Here is a 25863-nt window from a genome sequence, read left to right on the forward strand (position 1 = left end):
AGTTCCGCCTTTAAAAGAGTGTCGAAATTTAAATCACAAAAAATATCTTGGACAGCCAAGATAGTCAGGAGGTCAGGTCAGGTAATTTTACTGGTTCTTTGGTCAGAATTTTTTGATATAAACTGTTTACATAAGAGGAACTTTGGCGTCTTTTGAAAAGTCAAAACAGAGGTTTTACAGAAAAACTTTTGTACTTCTTCAGGTAAGGCATCAAAAAATCATTTTGGTATCTGTGCGAAACTCTGAGTTGCCATCAGCACTAGAAAATAAAGTCAAACAGCACTCAGCCCTTGAAACCAATTACTTGACTATTTGAGGCTGCAGCTCTACGAAGATGCAGCATGAAGCACTGGGAATACTTGAAATAAGACAAATATTTCTGCAAGGCTTCCATAGTGAGCTGTTGCTCACAAGTACAGTGTCTAATATCTGTTAATTTAATAACAAATCTGCCCTTATAAATGTGTTGACTCAGCCTCAGTTGTTACGCAGATCCTCTGGTTCAAGTGCGACACAAATTCTAAATAGTCGCAGTGGGAATAAGGTCACCTGGCCTCACAAAATCATTAGCAAAGGAGGACATTTTAATTCAAGACAGACGCTAATTATACGAAATCCTGATGTTTCATGCTGTAACCTTGTTTGTTGGTACACTGCTGTTCTTAGAGCTGAACGAGAGCTGAATATAAATGTTGACTTTCCGGAGAACATGCATTGTCTGGCAAATCAGAACCGATGAGCTGACTTGAGTTTGTGTTCAATTTCCTGTAACTGTGTCAGCAGCTACTGAAGTGAGGGAGATATCAGCATCCTCCCTAAAGCAGATTCTAATATAATCCCCCATCTCTCAGTATGTTCTCTTTAACCTATCATTATATCCATACATCTTTGCCTGTTAGTGATAATGCACGACATCTAATGCTGGGGTTGTTTGTCCGGAACGCCTCCTGGATGTTGTGTTATTTTTTTACTCTAAAAAGAAATCAGTGTATTATTTGCAGGAGGCAGAAATAAGGAGAAGGTAGCATCCATTCATTTCCTCTAAGTATAACGTAGGAGTCATCACATCATGTGAGCTCTACTGGGGAGGAAAGAAAGAGACTGCGGGCTGTAGGAGCTGATGGCACAGTCAACAATAATAGCATGTGTACATTACCTTATTTGATTGTTTCCCTTCCATTATGCTCTCTAATTTCTTCCCTGTGGCTATCCTGTTGTGACACTGGTTCAACCTGCTCATGAACATGTGCAGTGCGGTAAAACAGTTATTCAGCAGAATAATCATGTTATTTATAGAAGCATTGTTAAATTTAATCCTCAGCTCTGAATTATGTTGTCAAAGTCAGTGAGCCATCAAAGCATGCGGTCATTGTTCCAGCGATGCCCTCCCTGCCTATTCAATACAGCGCAACATGAATGGACAGTGTTTTATGTAAGATGAGACATCTTGAAAATGGCCTAAATAGGGCAACCATTATACGCCTGCTCTATGCATGTGCTTGCATGTTTTCACAGACAGCTTCCCCAGCACTCAAGCTGTAAGAATTGCTCCTTTTAATTATGAGGAAGCATTAATATCTGGACTGCTAATAACTGTATGCAGTATTAATTGGATAAAACAGAGGCCACTTGGACAGTAGTGGCTTTGTAGCTTTGATTTCAAACCCTTTTTAATGTGCTTTGCTGTATCGGACAGACTGCTCTGTAGCGAAAAGGCAGCCCTGTGTGCTGCCAATATAGCTGATGTTAAACCTTTAAGGAATATTCTGTTCTCAGTGGAAAAGGGATATTTTATGCACATTAAAGGTTAACCATGAAATTTAGACTTCTTTAAGTGCAAGTTAAATTTGGCACCAAGTATAATGTGAGTATCTTAAGGCACCTTTGACCGTTTTCTTGAGGGAAGGAGTTGAACATTTTCGGTTTTGACTGCAGCGGCTGAAGTGCTGCTGGCACCTCGGTAGATTTTTTTTTACCATCCCCACGAAATACTGAAGTATTTGTCATATTTCTGTCAAAGCAGTTGGCATAATTGAAGAGGATGCTGTTGATTTGGATTACCAGGGACACTGTGCAGTCACACACTACCTAATTCCATGGCATTTGAGGATGACTTGCAGGCCTAGCACACATGGATCAGAGCATTTTATCTCTCCTTCTGTCATACGCACAAACACGCAGTGCACATGCAAACTCTCCTTCCATCTTCTGTTCATTCTGTGAATGCAATATGAGGAATATATTAGAACATGACAAGTGTTTCACAAGAAAAGCTGTAACACTCTTCAGCTAAGACTTACATGTTTTCTGGCCCTACATACCAAGACTGTATGTAAAGATGGGCAACATGTCTCCACTGCATCCCACTGTCCAAATATTTTGCCAAAATATCAGCTGCTATCTTTCACTGGTGATGCCATTTGGAGCTAGAGTCCATGCAGTATTGACCTCTGTGTTATCTAGTTCTTTCCCATACACCTGTTGAACCAATCACAAGCAGCGCCATTAATCATAAGCACACCGATTGGCACACACAGCTGTCTATCATGACATCACGCTCCCTTTTTTTACTTGACCTAACCTGACCTACACCTATCAGAAAAATAAGCACTTGAACACACAGTGTATAAGAACAACCTAAAATGACAGAAACCTTCTTTGGGTAAAATTAATTTGACGTGTCCCTTGACCTTTTAGTTCGGCCATGTCCCATCCGCCAACATGAAAGAGGCGGGGTTTATGACCTCTACTGCAGCCAGCCACCAGGGGGCAATTGAAATGTTTTGGCTTCACTTAAGGGTAGCTGTCATACTGTCCATCTTTATTATACGTAACTGAAACCGTCACTGAATTTGAATGATGTAGTTTCTCGCCTTTATCATTACTAGAAGGCTCTTGTGCAATAAGCAGTATTCATTTTCATCAAGAGAACATCAAAACATTTTCTCTTGATGGATGTGAACAAAATGCCGGGCGTGCTTACAGTGTGTTGTTCCAAATATTTCTAAAAGAATATGTAATGCAAAAAGCATTCAGTAATACATGGCACAGACTGAGAAGTGCATTTTTAAGATCTAATATTAGAAAAGTGTCAAAGTTGCAGACATGCATCTTTTCTTCGCCCAAATGAAGATGCTGTGTATAAGTTTAAAATGATCTGGTGTTAATTTCTTGTCACCATTACCATCTGTTCAGTCCACTATATGGCAGCTGTTTGCTTCTCTCTCTGTCGAGTCTTCAGTTTCCTCAGACAGGAGATTGATGGACCTGCAGCCAAAAGAGGGTAGCTGGCCACCCGCAGTGGACACGCTACCCCTGCAAGGCTATACCCACGAGATGACACTCTCTCGCTCCAGTCTGGCTGGAATGGAGTCATATAACACAGCCAGGTGTGTGTGCCAGCCTGGAGTCAAAGGTCAGTCTGGTACTAATGATCACGGCTTGGGATCCTCTCTTTTAGAACAGTATGAAGTGGCTGCCGTGCACTTCGGTGCCTCTGGTAATTCTTAATTTCCTCTGATTTGTTTCTGCTGTGTCTCATTCATTATCCATGCTTTCTGCCCTTTTCATAATCCAAAATCAAATGTAGTGCTGCCACATGTGGGATTATTGATGCTGTTATTTAATGACTGTCAGGATCTTTGGCATTTATTTGTGATTTACAGTCTACGTGAAGAGCTCATACTGGGAAACATGCACTATATTTACAGTTTGATTTGATTTCTCTGTGCCTGGGAAAAAGGCTGTCGTAAATTACAGGAATCTCATGGAGTGAGGCACTGTGAAGCTTTATAAATTCCCCACTGGGAGGTGGGACAAAGAAACAGCAGAGGAGGCTGTGCTCTGAAAGGGCGATCTGTATGCAACTTCAGTGGGAGACAGCATCCTCGACACATGGCACAAGCTCTGAGGCATAGCTTAGAATGTGGCTGGCTTCTCATGTAAGGCGGCTCACTCTGCACTGTTAGCTTCAGCCTGCAAGCCCTCGTTCAGCCATTCATTGTGTAGATAAGGATTGCTCAGGGTATTTTAGGAGGAACTGCTTGGTTTTGCTAGTGCTGAGATTCCTAGGTTTATTTATTCCCAGCAGTCTCTTAGTGAGTGAGACTATCTTTAATTCAAACCAACAGCACTAATGATGTGCTGCCAATATCTTCTGTGCATGCACCAGGCCTGCACATCCTGGATGTCTCAATGAGATGGATCTGTCTGCCTCCCTTTGGTGCAGAACTGTGGGACTAATTGAATTACACATCCCCCTCCTTAGCTTCCCAGTCCCATGGGAGTGCACAACTAATCATTCGGAATCTCTGTTTTTCAGAAATGGGGAAGGGTGAGTATCAATGGCTGTCCTATGAGCAGCCAACTGTGTCACCACTGTCGTACTTTTCCACAACATCCGTAGCTACCGTAGGACTAGATGTCGTCACTCCAGAAAGTTCCACACCTTCTGACCTCTAAGGGCCGGAGTCCCGCCACAGCTGGTGCCCAGATGTACCCTATAAAGTTGCATTGGTTTCTAATGAAAGAAGAGTTCAATTTCATTTAGGAGCCTGGCTGATGACTTTTCAACAATATGTACCAATATTTATACATTTGATGAAGTTTAACAATATACGTGACCTTACTTGAATCATGTACTAGACTTGATTATATTCATGCAGTTTGGTAAAAAAAAAATGTGTGGATCAAACGGCAGCCTCCAGGGCTGAAAATGAAAGCTAACGCAAAAGTGCCAAAAGTTGTAGTTCCTTAAATGGCCTCTTGAGGCAGAGTCCAGAAGCGAGTCAATCCCCATAGGCCCCCATATTAAAATGCCCAACTTTGCAGCAGAAGTAAACATGTTTACAGTCTGGTACTAAAAAAGTCTTTATAGCTAATTTTTACATTCATGACAACTGAATGCGGGAGGGATATTTTTATATAACTCACCTGTTAACAATTTATGAAGACTTAAATTTACGCATATGAAAGGGCGGGGCGATTTTGAAATTCAGGGCCAATACAGATGCCACTGTTTAAAATAACTATTTGGCTGATAGCTGATAAAGATACCAATATTTTGAAGCTGTTTGTTTTGTTTTTGTTGTTATTTATTCCCCCTATTGTGCCAGGGAAATAAAGAAATCTACACTATTAAAAAATGGAAAAATGAAGAAATAAAAAATGTTTTTTTAAGTAATTAAGCCCGTCATTATACTACCTTTAAATTAGCACAAATTCAGTCATACGAATGCATGAAAACTTTTAATATGACCTTTCACATGTCTTTAAATGTTGTAAAAAAAAATAGACAACAAGGTAAATATCGGCTGATGCTGATGTTTAGCTGATATATTGGTGTATCCTTAATCAGCAGTAATGGCAAAACAACACCCAGGTGGGCGCACTAATTATATCCCCTTTGCCTGTGATGCAGTAGCAGGCTGCCAGATTATTCCGTCTGCCTCAAGCCAATCAGAAATCAGACATTGTTTAAGATTGAGTCAGCAACGAGATTGAGAGGAAGACTGAATAAATACGAGAATAAAAAAGAAGTTGAAACTTCCCCATGCTGCTTTCCACGGTTTACTAACCTGTTTCCCGGTGTCCGGCCCATCTGGGATGTTAAACATGACACATCAGGGGAAAAAAAACAACACAGAAAGGCATACTTGACACTCTACGGGCAATGGTGGAAAAAGGGAGTATGAGTTAGAATAACACTTCACTCCTCCACAGCGCCACCCTTTCATCCAAATATGGTCACTTCTAACTCCAAAAAAACAACTTGGCAAACTCAGATTTCCACAAACCAATGGGTGACATCCCTGTGGCTACGTCCATCATTTTATACAGTCTGTTGTTTGGATTATGTCTTTTGGGTGAGTCTGTATATATTTGATTTTACATTTTGAGGATATTATGCCATGCTAAATACTATAACTGAAATATTGTTGGTGAGTAATCAGGATAATGGGCATTTCCCTGTCTAATGGTGTGAAGTAGAGGTGTGCACTAAAGCCCATCATTGTAAAATGTCAAACTGTCAGAAGTCCTAAGCTCACAGCTTAACAGTGTGACGAAGGATGTTAGAAGATTAACATTGAACCCAATGAAACCCAGTTTACTTTACTGTGCTGGCTGATGTAAAGCATTGAAACCAACATCCATGGTGCAATTTATAGCTGGTATTACCAAACAGATGTTTTGTGTGTAGAGAGGAAAAATGAAACATACTGGGGAAATTAAAGCTCTAATTATAATAGATTTTTGTGTCATCACTGGAGGTCATACTTTACCTGCCTTTTCTGTTTACAGTAAATTGATTTTCTAATTGCTTCACTTTTAGTCATGATATTCAGGTAATGAAAATCAGTCGTAAGCTTAGAAAATGGGACGTTAATAGTGTTTCATACAACAGGATCTGGATCTAAATGCTAAAGTGCAGCTGCAGGGAAGGCATGCTATACATTTTTCTTTGCACTCTGTCAAACATTGGTGAAACTGTGGTGAAACACAGGACATCGGGTATCTCTATCATCTGCTATTATGAGTCCCTGCGTCTGTCTGTGGCGCTTTCGTTGTCACCCTTTCATAAATCAGATTTACTGTTACATCTGTAGTGCCCATGCTAATGAAGTAACACCCAGTGCAGAGACGCAGCATTGATTTCATTTCCTGCCTCTCTGGCTGCTCCCTGGGTAGCTAGATGGAGATTACATGGCGATGTCATATAAAAGGAGAGATTAAAGAATCTGTATCCAACTGGAGTGTCACAGCTGTGTGCTCAGCCTCACAATTAGATGCAGAACTTTAAGAGAGAGCAGCAGAGATGGCGCTCAGTCACTACCATGGGCTTCCTCTCTTTTCCTACAGATCTTTGGAGCGTAACTTTTTGTCTTGTTAACCCGGGCTGGATGTGGAGGTTGGCAGGTTCTTTTCTCTCCCCACACATCTCTGCCAATGAATCGGATGATGCTACTCCCTGTCAGAGATCTGCGGAGAGGCAACAATGAAATGGATGGCTTGTCCAGTTATTATAGAGCAGAGGAGGGCACAATTCATTGCCTGCCTGCATGCTTGCCTGCCTTCATGCCCATGTGCTCACCCTGTGCCTGCAGTCTAGCTGCCTGTCTTTCCTATTAGAGTGACAAAACAAGACTAGACAGAATGCTAATGAATGATTTGTGCCTTTTATCCTAAACTTAACTGTTTCAAAAACATTTTCTCTGGTAGTTGCCTATCTATAGGGTGAAAATATCTTCATAGCTACTGCACTGTATACCTTTCTTCGGGTGCATTATTACCAGGTGTGTAACGATACATTGATCAGGATCTATACATCAGTTTAATGATCAACAATCTAATACCATCAATGCAAAGTGAAAACATTATGGCATATTGTCATCTTTAACATACGCCATTTGTTAAAAATCCCACGCCTGTGTCACCATTTTTATCTTAGCACTCCTCCTTCCTAAACATCCAAACAGTGCTAGCCACGTAGCACCAGGCAGATAATATAAGGCAGGCAAGAAAAAGACAGTGATGATATTTACTGCTATTGTGTCATATCCATCGCAGGCCCCTGAACTGAATCAAATTAAAAATGGTTTTGTGGCTGACTGTGTAATATCAGCAAATATTGTACTGTTGTCCAGACAATCGATAAAATATGGAATCATGATGAAAACTGAATTATAAACTGCAGTTTTCCATATTACATCAGTGCTGAAACAGTTTTCCAATTTTTTTAACGACAGCAACTTAATCGTACAATTTTGATAATTGATTATTTAGTTATTTAAGTAATTTGAAGGGAAAAAAGGCAAATATTATCTGGTTCCAACTTCCCAAATGTGAGAATTCACTGCTTTTCTGTTTTGTTTTGTTTTGTTTTTTGTTTTTTGTTTTTTTGTTTTTAATATATGTTTATTTAATTTTCAAGATAAAACATGAACATATATGACAGAACAAACAAACATACATTTGGCTCACACACATAAAGATTCAAATTTCAAATTTATACAGGCGAGAGATTCGGGAGTCACATCCCACATAAAGAAAACAAACAAATAAGTAAACAAATAATATATATGTATATACATATATACACGTGCACATACACTCACACACACACAAAGTAAAACAAATTGAGGGCACACTGCCATGCATGATACATCCACATGATTGGAGAGAGGTGCACAGAAATAAAAGCCCATCAACGGCAAGGTGTCATTTATGAAGCAGAGCGTTCGGGGCTATGATACAAACCCTCTTGCGAGAATCGTGGAAATATTCAAACCAATATATGACAGGAAGGGTTCCCATGTTTTACGAAAAACATCATCTTTGCTGTGTAGTTTACATCAGATAGTCCAATGCAACATATTCTGCTTTTATCTGTTTTATAATTTACAGACGTTTTGATTTTGGACTGTTAGTTGGACAGAAGAAGCATATTTAAGACATTACTTTGGAATTTGGGAAATTGTGAGAGTTGTTGGAATTTTTTCACTTTCTTTTCCTGAAATTTCATTGATAAAACGGTTAATTGATTACTTGATTAATCAATAAGTAGTCCACACAATTATCGTTCCTTAAAAAATCATTGGTTGCTATGGATGTCACAATTCTTTAAATCCATGATCCAATTAGACTTTGAATTTTAAGGTCATGAATCGATTCATTTTTTGATTTAAACTATTTTTGGCATTGAAACCTGTGTAGACTATCGAGATCTGCCATATTTGCAGTGTCGCCTGAGTATGGTACCTGTGTGTAGTGTAGCTTGCACACTGTAGTTGTTCTGTCAACCAAAACCCTGGAAAGGCAAAATGTAGCCAAACTGCTGGCGGTGGGTGGGAGTGCAGATACTCTGAGAATTGCAGATCCTGCTTTTATATTTCGATCGATATTTGATTTTAAATCGATATCATGACACCCCTATCAATGGTTGTAGCCCTCTAACAATCACACAGTAAATTTGTGGTAAAAGTCACTGCTTTATCTCAATATCCATTATCTCTGGTATTCTAAGACGCCTCATGCAGGCGATAGTATAGTACATTGTATCAATGCAACACTGTTCACATGAAATACTGACGCGTGCATCTCACAAATATGCGTGATCTGTTTTGTGGCTTTATCAGTTGAAACAGCTTCTTTACTTTGCATTTCCCCCTCAAGGTAATATAATGTTGAAGTTTTGAGGACCAAATGCCCTGGATATGATTTTTGACGCACATAATTTGAAACGCCTCTGCGGTACACTGCAGGCAGGACATCTGAAGTATCAACACCACAGTTCTGACTCATTCATCCAATCAGGTTTGGAGCAGATGCACTAAAATGCCTTCAGTGTATTTCTGTGTTAGGCCACTGAGGACAATTGGGGCATTTGAAAACTCTGCACTCCCGTGCCTCTAACACATCACGTTGGAAGTGCTTTAAGGTTTTTTTGTGAGAGAATCCATTATTTCTGTCTTGAACTCGTGTGCTGCTCAGTTTGGGAACTGTGCTGTGTTTACTCGTGTACTTTCAACCTTTAGCCCACTAAACTGATTTAGACATGTGTTTACTTTTAAAATGAGTCCACCTCCTGATTTACTATACAACCGAAATCTCCTCATGATATCCACCAAGGCTGTCGCTACTTCAAAGAAACAAGTTCGACTGAATGAAAACTGACACATAATTTGTTCAGATTAATTTGAGTAGCCTATAAACCTAAACCACTCTGTAGAACTGATCCATTCCTCCACCGTGCCTTACTTGGGTTACAAACTAACAGCTGACTGCTCAGATTTGTCTTAATGTTACTGTAAGGCAATTGCAATTTGCAAAGTCAGATAACAGCCTTACTGTTATTGTGATTTACAGTGGTGGAGGATCCAAAATGCTTACTTCTCATTTGGCCCGTCTGACACTTCATGCTAATGCCCTCCATTTTGTGTCAGTGAGGAGAACAGCAATAGCCTAATTTACTGCATGCAATAGATCCAAGTGACAGTCTACTTTATGAACTTCTCCCAGCTGAAATACAAGCAATGGCCTGTTGCATTCATGAATTCTCATTTCGGACCGATCATTACAGATTAAATATTTAATTCTGCCCCGTGTTCCAATTTCAGAAAGAAGATTGTCAGCCCTATTGTGTGACTGTTCCTCTTTTGTTCCTGCCTCTCCTTAGCACATTTTCTGTCGTTCAGTGAACATAGAAGTTTGTAAAAAAAAAAACAAAAAAAAACAATATCTTGGACAAAGGAGCCAATTAAATCCATGCAGGAGTCTAGTTCAGGCTAGAACTATTAATTGCTACCTTTATTGATCCCCAAGGGGCAAAAACTTACATGAAATGATAGATGATGCCCAGATGTTCTTCAGGATAGATCAAGAGACAGGCAGTTGTTGGGCTTTTTAATGAGGACATTAACTGATATGAGGATAACAGCCTGTATTGGAGAAGCGGATGTTCAGCTCAACACTGTCCTGGGTATGTAGAATTTTCTTTAAAGTTGTGTTTGATGTCCTAACTCTTTGTTTTCACCTGATGTAGTCTTGACTTGAAATTCAAGCTCACACACTCTCTCTGTGGCACGATGATTGCCACTCTCTGATTTATGCTATCACTACATTCCCCAATTAGGGATAAATTGCTAAAAGCTGTCAATGAAAATATCATTTATTCCTAATAGGCAGTTGATGTAGGTGTTGTGATTAGTGTGGATAATGAAATGTTATTATAGTTACTCAAAAAGCAGAAATAATAAGAATTCAAGTTATTGGCTGGCTGAGTGCCCTCACTTAACTAATTAGAAGTCTGTGTCAGCATTAATGAGTTGTGTGCTATGGTGGCAGAATTCACTGAGGCAATTAGTGAATCTCAGAAAGCACGGCACTCCACGGCAAATTGCTGAGCTACACAGTTGCTGGGTCACTCATAACTGACAGCAATCAGCAATACGCTGCCCCGGGAGTGACCTCAGACGTACAGAGTGTGACAATCAACCCCATGGAAATGTTAAATTTACCATCATGCTGATGTTGTCATGCTGTATGAAATGATATTATGAAGTGTAAAAGTCTGTTTTGCTGCGCGCATGGTGGGAAAATCTGTTAAGCTGAGTGAGCAATTAACTTGCCATAGCCAGAAATCAGGAGCAGATGATGAGAGCGCGCTTATGAAAGGGAGTTTTGTAGTTGTCTACATCAAAGTCACATCCAGTCATCTGAAGTATTTGAATAAGCTGTTCAAAACATACTGTACAACTACAAAGGTTAATATCTGAGACAGATGTTTTCTGTGAAGCAATATTAAGGAAAATAAATATAAAATATGTAAGTACGGCCATGCCAGCGGCTCTGTGAGGCTTTGCCTAGACACAGTGAAGCTTTGAGCTAAACGCTAATGTCAACATGTTAACATGCTCACAGTTACAAGGCTCACATGCTGAATTTTAGCAGGTATAATGTTTACCATGGTCACTGTCTTTGGGTGCGTTCCGAATCGCATACTTTTCATTTTTACTTTTAGTGTGTGCTGCATCTGCCCTTAAAAAGTATGTACTGTTACATGCAGTATGCACGCAATTGGGACATACTACTTTCTCATAACATTACACCCTGAACTTTGACCCTCTTGCTTTTATATCCATTACCTTGGAGATAAAACGAACACCACTCACCATATTTTTCGGAGACGGAGATCAACCCAGAGAGCTCTGCTGTTGTTACTTTGCAATTCATGTAGCTTAATCTAAAAGTTATAACTACACAGATTGTAGATTCTAACATATTATATTTGTGACAGTGAAATTAAACTGTAATTTTTATAGTTATGTCCTTTTGTTTGTTATATTTATGATTATTTTGTTTACTTAATCAATATTCCTATAATTGTTTGCGGCTCAGTCCATGTGATGTATCGTCCTCTATGCAGGGGATTGTGGGTCAAAATAGCCAGAAAAGCATGCTGGCTTGCACACTGCAAAATTGGACCAGATGTAGTAGAACATCCTGGTATTTTTGACATACTATGTATTGGAACAAACTAAATCTTCTTCTGGCATACTATATAGTATGGTAGTATGGGTAATGGAACACACAGTTAGTGTTTGCATGCTAACATTTGCTTATTTGTCCTGAACACAAAGTAAAGCTGAGGCTGATGGGAATGCAATTAGTTATACATGTATGTGGCATTTATGTGTAATGAGAACCTGATAGACCGTTGGAGGTGGGGGCCCTGTTCATTCCTATGAAAGCTGCTTATGACACATGAAGCCAAAAAAGTTTGACAAAGTTTGGTATAAAATTACCTGGAGCATTATTGGGCCCATGCTGTTTTCCATTTACCCCAGATGTGGGAGGTCAGAGCTGGGAATGATGGCTCACCCAAGATGACTGCATTCCAGCACAAGAAGTCAGAAAACCAAGATGTTAGCAATACCAGTCATAGCCAGGTTAGATATTGTCAGCAATACCAGTTGAAAAAATTGCATTATGTTGTATTTTGTGCATACAAATATCATAGCAGCATGTCCACAGATAGAAGTTGGACAGTACGCTTATTTGGGGTACAACTGTGCTATTAAAACAGTATATTACTGCAGCTTTCACTACTGGTGATGCATGAGGCAGCACACTTCTGGTTTAAGCCTCTGCTAACTTGAATGAGGACAAAATTATTTAATCATGCTCAGGAAAATGTATCCACTGATTACAGATCTTTCTCTCTGCACGTCTTTAAGAAAAAGCCTTTTTGGGCCCAATGTCATCATGTGACAGACCTGGAAGTTGTAATTCCACAGTTTGGCCACCATGTCAAATCGGCTTCAAAGCCTGGTGCTGTTCCTGGGGGCTTGGTATTTGGTCATGAACCAAACTGTTTGACACACATTAAAATTTTTACCCCATGATGGCACTAGATGAAAAGTCAGTGGATCATTAAAGTAATTAGGATACATCATCAGGGGACCATGAATGTGTGTACAAAGTTTCATTATCCATCCAGTAGTTGTTGGGATATTTCAGTCTGGACCAAAGTGGTGGACCAACCGACCTACAATGCTGTGTCCCCAGGGTCATGCTGCCAGCATGTCTAAAAATAGACTAGAATATATTCTTTCACAGTACACCCTCTGTATTGTAAATGTCATCCATCAAATGCTATAACACAGTATTTTCTTTGTATACTGTGTTTTCTCTGTAGCATATACAGACCCCGACATTCACATTGGTTCAAAATTGGTTGTTAGACAAAAGTGACTGTCTCTCCTACAGTTTGCCTCCTTTGTCTGAATAGCATTAGTCAGAGAAAGCTAACTGACGCACACAGAGCAACACCAAGTAATTTTGCAAAGCTACAGTGTCTTACAAATGAGCCTGTATTCCCGCGGACAGGATATGATAAAGGAAACTGAGATTTGCATGACAATTGTGGCAGGTGGATGTGTTATTTTGTGCTATTACAGTAAGATTTATTGTCAACAGGGAGGATTGTGACTCGTCGTGTTCATTATAGATGCAAGTTTGATAATTAAGGCAACACTGAGGTAAAAGTGGATATTGTGATGCAAAGTGTAATGTGACTGCAAGTAATGGTGCTTTGTTACCTTCTGTGGTCGAGATCTCAGAGGTAAAATGTCTTTTTCTGCAAACATCACTGCTTTGTGGAGTCGGCAATGTGCATCAGGGATCCTTTTCATTCCCTCAGGATATGAGTCCTTTACCGATCACTAAGTGGACTTCAGGTAAATCAACACAGAGAAAAGCTTTCTTTTTTTCTTTTTAATGGGCTTGAGTTTCATTAACCTCGAGATGCAATGCCACATGCTGGCTCCGGGCTCAATTTTGTGTTACAGCATGAGGCACACAAACCTTAAATGGATAGTGTTTTTGTGCCACTCTGGGAAATTCAGTTCCTCTTTTTGGAGGATGAAGGAGAATAAACCCACAACTTTGTGAGGTAGCGAGTGGTATGATTCAAGTGACGCAGAGTACCCAGACACTGATGAGAGATTTGTAGATTTTTTTTTCGAAATGGGAGTCAGTCAGTAAGAAATTCTCTTTTTGCTTGTTAGCATCAATCAAACCTCATCTTCCTCTGACAGCCCCTTCAGGAAGTACCATGTGTATCTTTATATAGCCCATATCAGGGCTGTCTGAATTGTCACAGTTGCATGTATTTTTAATCAGCATAGTGTAAGCCACAGAAGTTTTATTTTCTTCAAGGACAGGATAATCTCACTGTATCTGTCAGTCTGAGAACTGTTCTTACCTTCACCTCGTCCTTCACCGAATGCTCTGTCTTTGACAGGCTAACAGACTTAATTACACTGGGATTGTAGGGAGGAAAATAACTGCCCCTGTCAAGTATATTTTGGTCACTAAACCATTTAAATGCCTTGCCCAGGTTTCCAGAGGGTTGTCGATGCTGTTTATTTGTCGACCTTTTAAACAAATGTACTTACTAAGAATGTAAGTAAAATGTGAGTAAGAGTATTATGAAAGTTATGCATAAATACAGTGATTGTAAAGGACGTCCCACACTGCTGTTTAAATATGACCTCACCTTGCAAAATTGTTTTGCACAGTAACACTCTGAAAATGACTAGCAGTGCCTCAAGCCTGCACTTTTCTTCCTTTTTTGTTATGGTATGTTGACGGGCTTTGCTGAAGCATTGCAATTAAATATGTACACTTTTAATTCAAGTTTCTGGGAATGACAGCATGATGATTAAATTGGCTACAGGCCCCTTGTACATTAATTATACAAATTCAATAATAAACATAAAATCTGAAGCAATTTAGCCTTTAGAAATCAACAACTATTAAAACAACATGTAAATTCTAATTTTAGAGCAAAAAATACATTTGAGTTTCAGTTATTTTCCAGCAAACTCATGAACAAGCTGATTGTCCACTTGCATTGCTGAGTTGTCTAAACTTTGTGTACTTTGCCAAATTGCACACTATAGTTTCTTTAAAGCTGTACACATTGTAAATTCTTTTTTTCTCCTTGTTAACATCACCATATGGTGTTTTTCAGATGTTACAAGTTATATAAGCACCATGATGGCTAAACATTTTCGCTTTGACGCTGAAGTGTACCAACAAAAAACATGGATTCTGACTTCCAGGGTTTAATTTGCCTCAAACCTAAGGAACCAATCTCGTCATCTTGTGGGTGGAGCTTTCCATATCATTAGCATTGGCGAAATGAGGGATTTCAGAGGAGAAACCAGGTGCAGCTTTATATATATTTTGCAAGCTTAGTTACAGATTCCCTTCAATTTGTCAGAGCTGTCAGGAGCTAGGTTTGTCCAACATTCGTAACACATTATTAGCTGTTTGATAATCGAGTCAAGCCAAAGGCTAAAATTATTTGTTACTTTTAATAAGCAGAGGTTTGTGTGTTTGATGAGTTGATTGAGAGCAGGTATGCTCGAGCTGCAGGTGGGCAGCTTAGGGGCGGGAACAATTTGCATATTCATTGTATTATATTCATTTGAATACATACAAACTGAGATAAAGGTGCAGAGTTGCATTTAAGGCCTAAAGGGACTTTTTTCATTGACTCCAAAATATAAAACTTTGTTGAACTTTAAAGCTGTTGTGTGAACCCTGATAAACTGGCTATTATGACGTGGTAGGCCTGCAACTAGAGAGAATCTGGTCATTAATGGGTAATGTAATGGCTAACAACTGAATACAAACACTGGTGTTTAGTCAACATACACAACTGTGAATACACTATGATGAGACTATTCATCTTAATTTAGAGCTGCACCTGGCAGAAGGAGACGGATATATTACAACAACAGCTTCACACATGGTGTCTGGCAGTGTTACATCCATGTCACTCCAGCAAACATGCACCTTTGTGATACTCGTGACTAGCAACATCTGCAACAGCCCAGCAGGATGATCATGGATGTTTAGGAAATATCAAACTTTTGCATCCCCAGGCACTTGTTTAAGATCATATTGTTATGTGGACAGTGATGTACGAGTCCCATCCATGTGGAAGTACTAGATGCACAGGCCTTTTTTTCTCCTAACAACATGAGGATTTAGGTGTGTCTTCGTGTCTTTGTTGTTGGTTTGTCAGATTGCTTTAAATGCCAACCATCTATTCATAGACCGATGGACAGCAATTGACTCAGATCCAATAATATATCCTTAACATTTATCAGCATGCAGACAGAGATTCAGAATCTGTTTATCATAGTGCTCAAGGTGGACACACCTTGATTTAAGCATTTCTTACCTGTTTGCAGGAGGCACAGCGAGAACTGAATTGGCAGCTGGGTGTGTAGTACTTAAATCAAGGTCTGAGGGTTGAAAGTATTTACTCCAATTGAAGTGATAAGTAACTGGACTTCTTTATGCATAAACTTCATCTGTAATTTTTCTTTTTTTTTTAAGCTGGCATCATTTCGTTGGCATTTGGACAACTTTTTTCTGCACTGCCTTTTAAACCTACTTCACCTTTGACCAATTGCAATTTCCTGTTCTCATCCATTACCCTAACGATTTCCTTGGTCAATGAGCCATCTAGCTATGCAGAGTTTGAATCTGATGATGCGCTGCGCCTTCAGCAGTCAGCGAGAGTGCACAGAGTGAGTGAGTGCAGTGTGTTTGTCTGCATCCACATAAGATGTTGTGCATCCAACAGTCTCTAAGCTCATTACAGTAATCAGGTTAAAGAGAGGGGAACTGGGGAGTGCTTGGCCTGCGGCGTGTTTCCTCTGGACTTCCCCAGCGAGACGGAGAACCTCTCACATAGGCTCCGGCTGAGCTACTGGGACCCGGCCCTGCAGACGCCTGCTCCTAATGATCGGCTCCCGCTGCTTCTGTTTGTATGAAACCCACACTGGAGTATTCAACTGCACCCATGCTGTCATAATGACCAGCTTGTGATTGTAAAGCCCTTTTGATATACAGCGATTCTTTTCTGAGTATCTGATCCATTTATTGTGGTTCACACTAACACATTTAGCAAATTGCAAATCCTGCTTTTCTGCAATTTGCTTTGTTTTTGCACAGATGAAGCATAAACGACAAAGCACTGATGAGAAACAGATGAAACTTTCCTTTAGTTTATCTTCATGAAACTGCAGAAACAGCACAGTGAAACTTAAAATAGTGACTGTATTTACAAATGTAGCATGGCTGTGTATGGGAGAGGACTCTGTTCACTTTAGTTTCTTTTGGTTTTGTAGCTTGTATTTTGCTGAGTCACAAAAGCTATGATTCAGCAGTAATAATAGTGTCGTGCTTGCACAATGCCCCTCCAGTTGGTGCCTTGTTTTTATTTTGTTTTTTCAGTTGTGGAATATCTACTGAAATCCTTGAAAACCTACAGCTGAGTCTTTTTATCTGGCCTCGTGAGAAACTATTGAGCAAGTTAAGCAAGAGCGATTGAGACACACTCCGGCTGATCTGCAGCAGTGACAGCTTGTCTCTGTAAACACTGAGTGTGTGTGTGTCGCCATTGAAGAAACTTTAGTGACCATCTTAAGAACCACTAATGAGAGTCAGAGCCGTTTTATCATTCTCTGGTTTCTTTTGCAAACTGCACTGCGTAGAGAAGGCCCTATTTTTTTTTTTTTTTTCTCTTTTTGGAGCTGACAGAAGCCACCTGACCTGGGAATTGCCCCAAAAGTGGGGTTGCCATGGTAACCAGCAGATGTGGAGCATGAAATAGTGAGCCTGTGAGTCCTTAACAAAGCATGGCAGCATCCTTTACATGCTCCACTCTGTATCATGTGGCTCCTCTATCTCAGTATGGGTCCAGTTGCAAGATGTGTCCAGAGGTGGATCGCTGTGTTTCCCTTCCTTCCCCCCAGCTCTGAGCCAGAAGCATGCACGAAAAGAATTTAAAGTAGTCAGCGTGGTTCTCGTCAGTTTGACCCTGTTGCACAATATGCGAAGGATATCCATGCTGAGTGTGGGTGGGTGGTGGTTAGTTGACCAGATGTTTATGAGGCGGATTTAAGCCAGAGATGTTTGTCTCTAGTAATCAGGAACACATTGGGCGTAGTTTAGGGGTGGAAAGACATGGGGCTTTTGTGTCCCTGTTGTGACAGTTAGTTTATCTCACTTGGTGGTCTGGTGTCATAAGGTTCACATGTTCTTGTCAGATCTTTTTTCACGAATGCACATGCTCTGGTTCACAGTTGTATTTTGGACTCACTAATGCACACGATCTGTTTAGCAAATGCACACACTCTGGTTCTCAAATATAATGTTTATGCAAACTTGTAATATAAATTCGAAAATGCACACGATTTGTTTCGCAAATGCACACGCTCTGGTTCACAAATATAATTTTTATGCAAATTTGTAATATAAATTCGGAAATGCACATGCTCTGCTTCACAAATATTATTTTGAGGCACACTTGGAATATAAATTCACAGATCATGCGAATCGCTGAATGTGTATTTACAAACTGCTTCTCATTTGTGAACCTCTCTACATTTGTGAGAGAAATCTGTGTGGTGAATTTTGAGACTCCCCTGACGTTGCATAAGCGTTCTGCTTAGCCAAGTAACATGTTTGAATGAACATAAACTGTGAATACACCCTATGTAAGGAGCCATACGATTGGCTGAAAGCTAACACACCTGATTAACTGATGAATCTGTCAATCAGAATCATAAATTTGATTGACAGATTTATCAGCCAATGGTGACGTTCGTTGACCTGCGACATCAGGGGAGTCTCAAAATTCACCACACAGATTTCTCTCACAAATGTAGAGAGGTTCTCAAATGAGAAGCAGTTTGTAAATGCACATTCAGCGATTCACATGATCTGTGAATTTATATTACTATATATATATTATTATTATATTAGTGTGCCTCAAAATAATATTTGTGAAGCAGAGTGTGTGCATTTCCAAATTTATATTGCAAGTTTGCATGAAATTTTTTATTAGTGAACCAGAGCGTGTGCATTTGCAAAACAGATCGTGTGCATTAGTGAGTCCGAAATACAACTGTGAACCAGAGCATGTGCATTTGTGAAAAACCCTGCATGAGTTCATTCATTATGAGACTGATCTGACCCCATAATTATGCTTTAAATTAAGTAAATATTCATGCTATGTTTCTCTCAGCGTCTTTTGGAGAATGCAAAAATAGGGTGGTCTAAATGTAAGCTTCTATGCAAAAACCATGCTTCTTTGTGTGTGTGTGTGTGTGTGTGGGGGGGGGGGCAGTTGTTATGCTATGACAAGCAATCATGCATCACCATCTGATATAATCATTAATATATGTAGTCATAGTCATAAATGAACTTGCTAATAATTGCAAATTGCTATTATTACTATTACTAGCGGTTGTAGTACCATGGTGCAGTGCTATTCTGCATGCGGTTTGACAGGGTGGTGTTGTACTGGAGCACAAGCCTTTGCCTGACTGCTGTGGGTGGGTGATATAAATGTCAAACACTGGACCATCTCCATTTTATTACTTTCAAATGTATTAAAAGTGGGAAACTAGAATGTAACATGAACGATATACAGGCTATGTCACTGTCAACTGTTTTGAGTTTTTGTGAAGTATTAGTATGTCATAAAAAAAGTTCAGAAAAAGGTCATTGTATAATATGTCATAAAAAGAGTCATAAAATTTCATAATAATGTCCTTAAAAAAAGTCAGTGTGAGCACTTTGCCTAGTATGAAGCTTTGTTTTAGTTCATGCAGGACATGGAAGTCATACGCCCTAGCTGGATCATTGCTTCTAATCAGTCACACACCAATCACAGCCCATTCTCACAACATGGCGATCCATTTAAATATGGCTTCCTACTCATTGATACCTGCCACACACTGCTGCCACTGCTGCTGGCAAAGCTTTACCTCCACCACCCTAACCTCCACCTTCCTAATCCAGAGTCCTAACATGGCTTGAAGGTTAAAAGGGTATTTAATGTCTTGCTTTGGGTGCACTCTTGAACACCTTTGGGGGGGGAGGGGGGGGGGGGGGTTACAGCATTGCACTCCCTGTGTTGACTTAACATGCTGCTTGTCTGCAGGGAGCATCTTAAGAGTGGAGCCATCAGTGCCAAGTGTAACTGTGATTCTATTTGTTGCAATAAATGGTTAAGTCTATGATAAGAGTGTTCCTGAACTTCCCTCAATCATATTCTCACTCCCAAAAATGGCATTCAAACTTTGAAGACTACTAATCAAAGTGTTTTGTTTAAAAATGCTTTAAAATGGAATTCCCCACAGATCCCCCTCAAGGGTTTGGTGGCAGAAGATGTACATCAAAAATGGTCCCCCTGATATTAGATTGGTGATTACAGCGCTGCAGTCAAGTCCTTGCCATTACAGCTATCTTTTTAAAATCATTTTAAAAGCCTGAAACTTGTTATTTTCTCAAACATATATTCCTTTAGAAATCGGTAAGCACAAATGTGAAATACATTTATTTTCTATATCATCTCCCCTTGGGGGATTTTTGCAGTACCAGAACAAAATATCTTGTTAAAACATACATATGTCTTTGAAACAGTCTCGGGAGAAAAAAGAAGACTCCCAATTTGTCGGCTGTCCTCCTGTGCACAGCCTCCGCTTGAAGAACTTTCTGAAGTGTACAGTATTTGTCTGAGGCAAAGTTGTTGTATACGCCTTCTCCAGCCAATTTAAACATTTGACTCTCCAGTGCTTTTAGTCCTCGCTGAGAGAAAAACAAAGCCGCACAATGATACAGCGCATGGAATGTACTCCCAAGTTAACTGAATAATGGGGTTTTTTTCATTTGCTTTGGCCTCACATAGTTTGCTCTCAACTTTTATTGTTCGCTCTAGATGTTGACCAATCATTCATCATTTTGAGAGGGAACACACTCTAGAAAGCTGTTTGCTTAATTGCGTGGAGGGAAAGAGGCTCTTGCTTAAGTGCTTTCTCTGTACATTCTGTGTCTGCTTGTCTTTGTACACGTACGTCTTCTTCACTACACTGTGGGGATCAATGTGCCGGTAGACAATATCACAGACAGTTTCACATTCTCACAGTGCAGCTCTCCACACAAAATGTTACATTATATTTCTCCGCAGAACCTTCAACAAAGCGGTTACACTGAAGTGACACTTTCACATTAAGGTATTTTCATTTTTCAGACACGCTCTATCAAAGCGAATCAAAGTCAACTCCCTCAATCTCAGCCTTTTTTTTTTTTTTTTATGAACATTTCCATGTACTTATGACAGGATAGCTGAGAGGCCTTCTGGATGAAACTGGGACTCTGTAGTCATGCACACAGATAAAGCAGTCTTTAACATTGTCAGAGCTCCCTCTTTGACCTTGTCTGCTTGACATTTAAAATCTGACATTAGCTGGGATCCTGAAATCACTGCAGAGTGCACCCTACATCCACATGACCCTGGAAGAAGTTGCAGTGGTGGACCCGAGGGCAGAGTGGATGTGGCTGCTGCTGCTGTCCGGCCTTATATGTCCAGGAAAAGGTGGGCACAGCAGCAGCCATGGCAACTGTGGGCAGAGTTGCTGATCTGGAAACAATGGGCCAACAACATAGCCTCTCCCTGAACCTCGTCTCATGCAGCAACATGGTTTCACTCACCATCAACAGTGGATTTTATTGTTGCAGAGACCACTTTGATGCGGTTACACATTACCATGTTGGTAAGTGTTGCCTTTTCTAATGCTCTACTAAGCTTATCAAGATAAAACAAGACACTGTGTGGGAGAAAGTAATAGAAACTGCACTTTACAATTAAACTGATATGTCTGCTTATGGCGTTCTTAGCTAAATGTTTGGTTTTGCTTAAAGAGCCAGAACAGTGAATCTCCGCCTCTGTGTGTCAGGTTTCCTCCTTGCCAGAGGATATAAAATGCTGATAGAGTCCCTCTGTGTATCACACTTTGGAGAGGAGCCAGTGTATGTTCCGTTCCACTGCTCTTGATACTGTAATCAGCATGCAAGTGGTAGTAGGCAGTCGGCTAACTGAAGTATGAGAGAGAGAGAGAGAGAGAGAGAGAGAGAGAGAGAGAGAGAGGCTCAGTGTTGGGGAGGCAGTGCAGACCGGAGATTGGAGTTGCCTGATTTACAGGACATGACACTTGAGGCAGAATGTACTGATCGTGGGAGTCAGAGGTGTGTTGTCTAATGCTCCTGCTGACAGCCCACTGCAGGATGATCCATTTGGGATATTTAAGTCAATGAAGCCTGTTTTGGTTTGCGTATGCGCGTGCTGTTGTACACGCAAACTCCCACGTTCCTTTCACCTTCTACCTATTGTACTGTGTTTACTTGTGCTACAATCCCAGGCATTTACTCCCACATGATTTGTTCATAGGAGATTGTGTTCATTTTTCACGATTCATCAGACTCTTGTTCTATAAGAAAGAAATGTGTGGCAGACAGCTCTCGCAAACTGCATCGGTTTGATTGTGTTGCATGGTGCAGGGAGACAGATTGACATTGAGATACTGCGAGCGGGGTTGGCATCTTAACTGTGACCTTTTGTAATTGTGATGCAATGATTTCATGAGCCTTCTCTGCGTCTGCCTTGTACTTACATATTTTCGAACTAATTACTGTCACATCTGCGCAGTCTTTTCTTGATGCTCCTTAATCTCACTGTGCCTGTCTGTCTACATTTGATATAATGGCATTTCAGTTATGTCATACTGTATTTCTGGCAGAGAGTCCTCCTATCATGTTGTGTAGTGTAGTCGAGAGGAGAAACAGAAGCCTTATTACTGTTAGTCTCCCTGTTTGTTAGCGTGACATGGCTGAAAGAATCTATAGGCTGACACTCCCTTTGATCTGGTTTGTTTTAGCACTCTACTGAAACGTCTTCTGTTTTGTAACTGTATAATGGAAATTTCTGCTTCTAGAAAGTTACATTATACAAGACACTTTTAGGGTATTGCCTAGGGTACTGCCTTGTTCTGGGCAGGTGTGAACACACCAATCTCACCCAATACAGCCGGACTGAGACCTTGTTGAAGAGCTGGTATTGATCCAGTTAGAAACACACTCTAGTACACTTCGGTATGTTTCATTAGTCGTGAGAACATGATGTGACCTCGATCTGATCCTACTGGAGGAAGCATTGCATCTTTTTTGGATTTAACTACTTCCTGTAGCCGGCTGCACTGTGCATGTGTGTGTGTTTTGGCTACTAAAGAGCCTACGCTTGCCCTCTCTATTCACATCAGTGCTCAAAAGGTATAGACTGTGTTGAAGAGCACTGGCATACCTGATGGATCTTTTGAAACATTCTGATGAGCATGTCAAAGTACTGTAATGCACACCTTTGACTACTCCATTGCATCAACAGTGCCTAAAGTCGTAAATGCAAAAGATTAAGAATACACCGATTTTGAAATTCTGGGATACTAATAGAGATGATTCACATTACAATATGATACCAAATGTTTTATTTTGTTTATTTTGTTTTTGTTATTTATTTTTCCATTTTGTGCCAGGGAAACAAAGAAATCTACACAATGTAAAATGACTGAACTGTTTCAGTTCATTACCTTTTAATGAACACAAATTCAATCACACAAATTTATGAAATGTTTCACATGAAATACATCCTTTTTTTAATGTAACTCAGTGCAACCTCTATGAGCTGTTAGTTGCGGCCACTGGCTGCTAACAGCTAACATTAACTAGCTCTAATTTTAACACGGATTTGTTGTTCACGATGTAGCATTACATAGGCTGCATTCTCCTTTTGTCTTGGGACAACAGGATGCCGGTTTCTACTATCCATCTCGTCACAGAACAGCGACATCACTTAGACCATTTTCCAAACAGTCTATATATTCTTCTTGTACCTGCTCATTAATTTAAGTTTGAGGCCATTGGTCTTAAGCCCTGCTTTTTAGCCAGGGCAAACTTGATATGACACAACACAAAAACATCGGCCAGTGCAGTCAGTGAATGTCATCTTACTTGCTGATAACTAATAAATCAATGCTTCTATTCTAAACGATGAAATAAACGTCGACCAGAGCCAGTGTTGGGCTCATTGCTTAAAAAATGCAATTAATTTCTCATTCTCTTTTCAAAAGTAATATTATTACTTTACTTATTACTCGCTGCCAACAATTAATTGTAACACAACTTGTTATATTACTTTTCAGTTACACCCCACAAAAGTAGCTAAGGCTAGATAACTTGCAGGGAATTTTTCATCTGGGGTCGTCTGTTGCCTGTAACCGGTACTTTCCCAAGGATCTGTCTGAAAAATGTATAGTCAGTCGTGGACAAAGGCAACATTTCATCCACCACATATCCAGCCACAAGCGTCTTGTCACGTGTAGCCTGCAGCTGTCCACGAATAAAATCTAGTTTTGATTGTGTAGCCCTTGCTGGGCTACAGCCAACGTCCATGGCTGCAGAGGGCTCACCTTTGGTGGGGTGTACAGTATTTACACAGGCTTCACATTGTTGTGTCGACTTAGTAGGTGTTTTAGAAGGTGTGAGGTTGTGTATTCCGCAGTGGAAAGAGTCTCAGTACCACTGCCTGCATACAATTTACTTTTGACAATTATGTTCTTGTAAACTCTCCTTCTGACAAAATCAAAGTAATAGGAATATTTTCAGCTGCTGAATATAAAAGTTTCCATCTTCCAAGCTAGCTTGCTGCTTGCTGACGTGCACGATGATGACGGAAATAAATTCGGGGGATGTGATTGATTGGTCAAAGGTGACAAAAGTGAGGTTGGGACAAGGTATTTGTTTTGGTAGGTAATTATTACTTAAACCTTACCAGTAATTAGCTACACAATTTGTCACTGGGGAAAGTAATATTTTTACCATACTAGTGACATGGTAACACTGGGCTATATGATACTGCCCACCACTTACCAGGTCCAAGATCAACCCATGCAGTGGCACGTTAATCTATTTGTGCAACAGAATGGAAGTCTGCTCTTCCTAAACTCTTTTTTACTTCCAAGAGTTTTCTGGCATGGGAATTATGACCAATGGGAGAGCAGTTTCCCTGTGCATCACAGATTTTGGTCCGCTCATAAATACTGTCCTGTGACCACAAACCAAACTGGAGGTAATATGCAACATTGTAACAAATTGGTCCATGATTCAGACAAAGCAAACCAACTGTAACTGTGAAAATGACCTTAGTGTATTAACTCTGTTTCTTTTTATTCAGTGTGCATCCACAATTTTCCTACAAGCAGTGTTTGATTTACTACAGCAACAAATTTCACAACCACTGCCTTCAGTGCACATTCTGCGAGCAAAGGAAAGGGTCAAAATCGCCCTTGAGAGGGTAGTATTTTTTCTGTGATCACCTCATCTCTCACGTATTAGAAACAGAAAATTGGATCAAGGTCCATGAAAATGTAGTGATGCTGAATTAGAATGAGTCATTCAAATATTATACAATTCAGAAACATTCTCCACAGCTGCTTAATAGTAACAGAGGATTTTGTGGTTGATGTATCACTGATAAAATACTGATTATTCATGGAGTGTTTGGAAATGTGAAAGTATGAAGAAGAGGCAGAGTGGAGGGTTAATCTGTGAAAAAAAACACGAGCCATAGAAATGTAAATGTGGTCATCAAAATAGTGTCATCACCTCGGTAAATACCGAGAACATGCAGTCACCACACTTCATCATATCTCCTCCTGTGATTGATGTGATCCAGGCGTATGCATAAAGGAGCTGATTACACCTCACTGATTGCGCACAGGTTGCTGCTCAGATGACAGACAAATGTGTGCTTCCAGGTTGGTTTGTCGCTTGACAAAAACAAACACCTCTATAGGTTCAAAATGCATCTGAGCAGAGGAAGGGAAGGCTGAATAAATCATGTCCACTGTGCCGGAGTGCCAAAACACTCAATCACCTCAGGGT

General features: G+C 40.1%; 1 protein-coding gene across 5 annotated transcripts in view; it reads left to right on the top strand.

Annotated features, from left to right (window-relative positions):
* Nucleotides 1-25863, top strand: part of tln2b (talin 2b) — a 113118-nt gene that overhangs the window by 11231 nt on the left and 76024 nt on the right. Inside the window, exon 1 of one of the 5 annotated variants that reach the window (XM_078168336.1) lies at nucleotides 21544-21644. The exons of the other annotated variants lie outside the window; for them this stretch is intronic. The gene's annotated coding sequence lies outside the window, so the exon portion shown is untranslated. Of the gene's footprint in view, nucleotides 1-21543; nucleotides 21645-25863 lie in introns of those variants that run through there. 5 annotated transcript variants of the gene reach the window in all.

Source organism: Epinephelus lanceolatus, chromosome 5 (genome assembly GCF_041903045.1).
Source record: "Epinephelus lanceolatus isolate andai-2023 chromosome 5, ASM4190304v1, whole genome shotgun sequence".
Lineage (NCBI taxonomy): Eukaryota > Metazoa > Chordata > Actinopteri > Perciformes > Serranidae > Epinephelus > Epinephelus lanceolatus.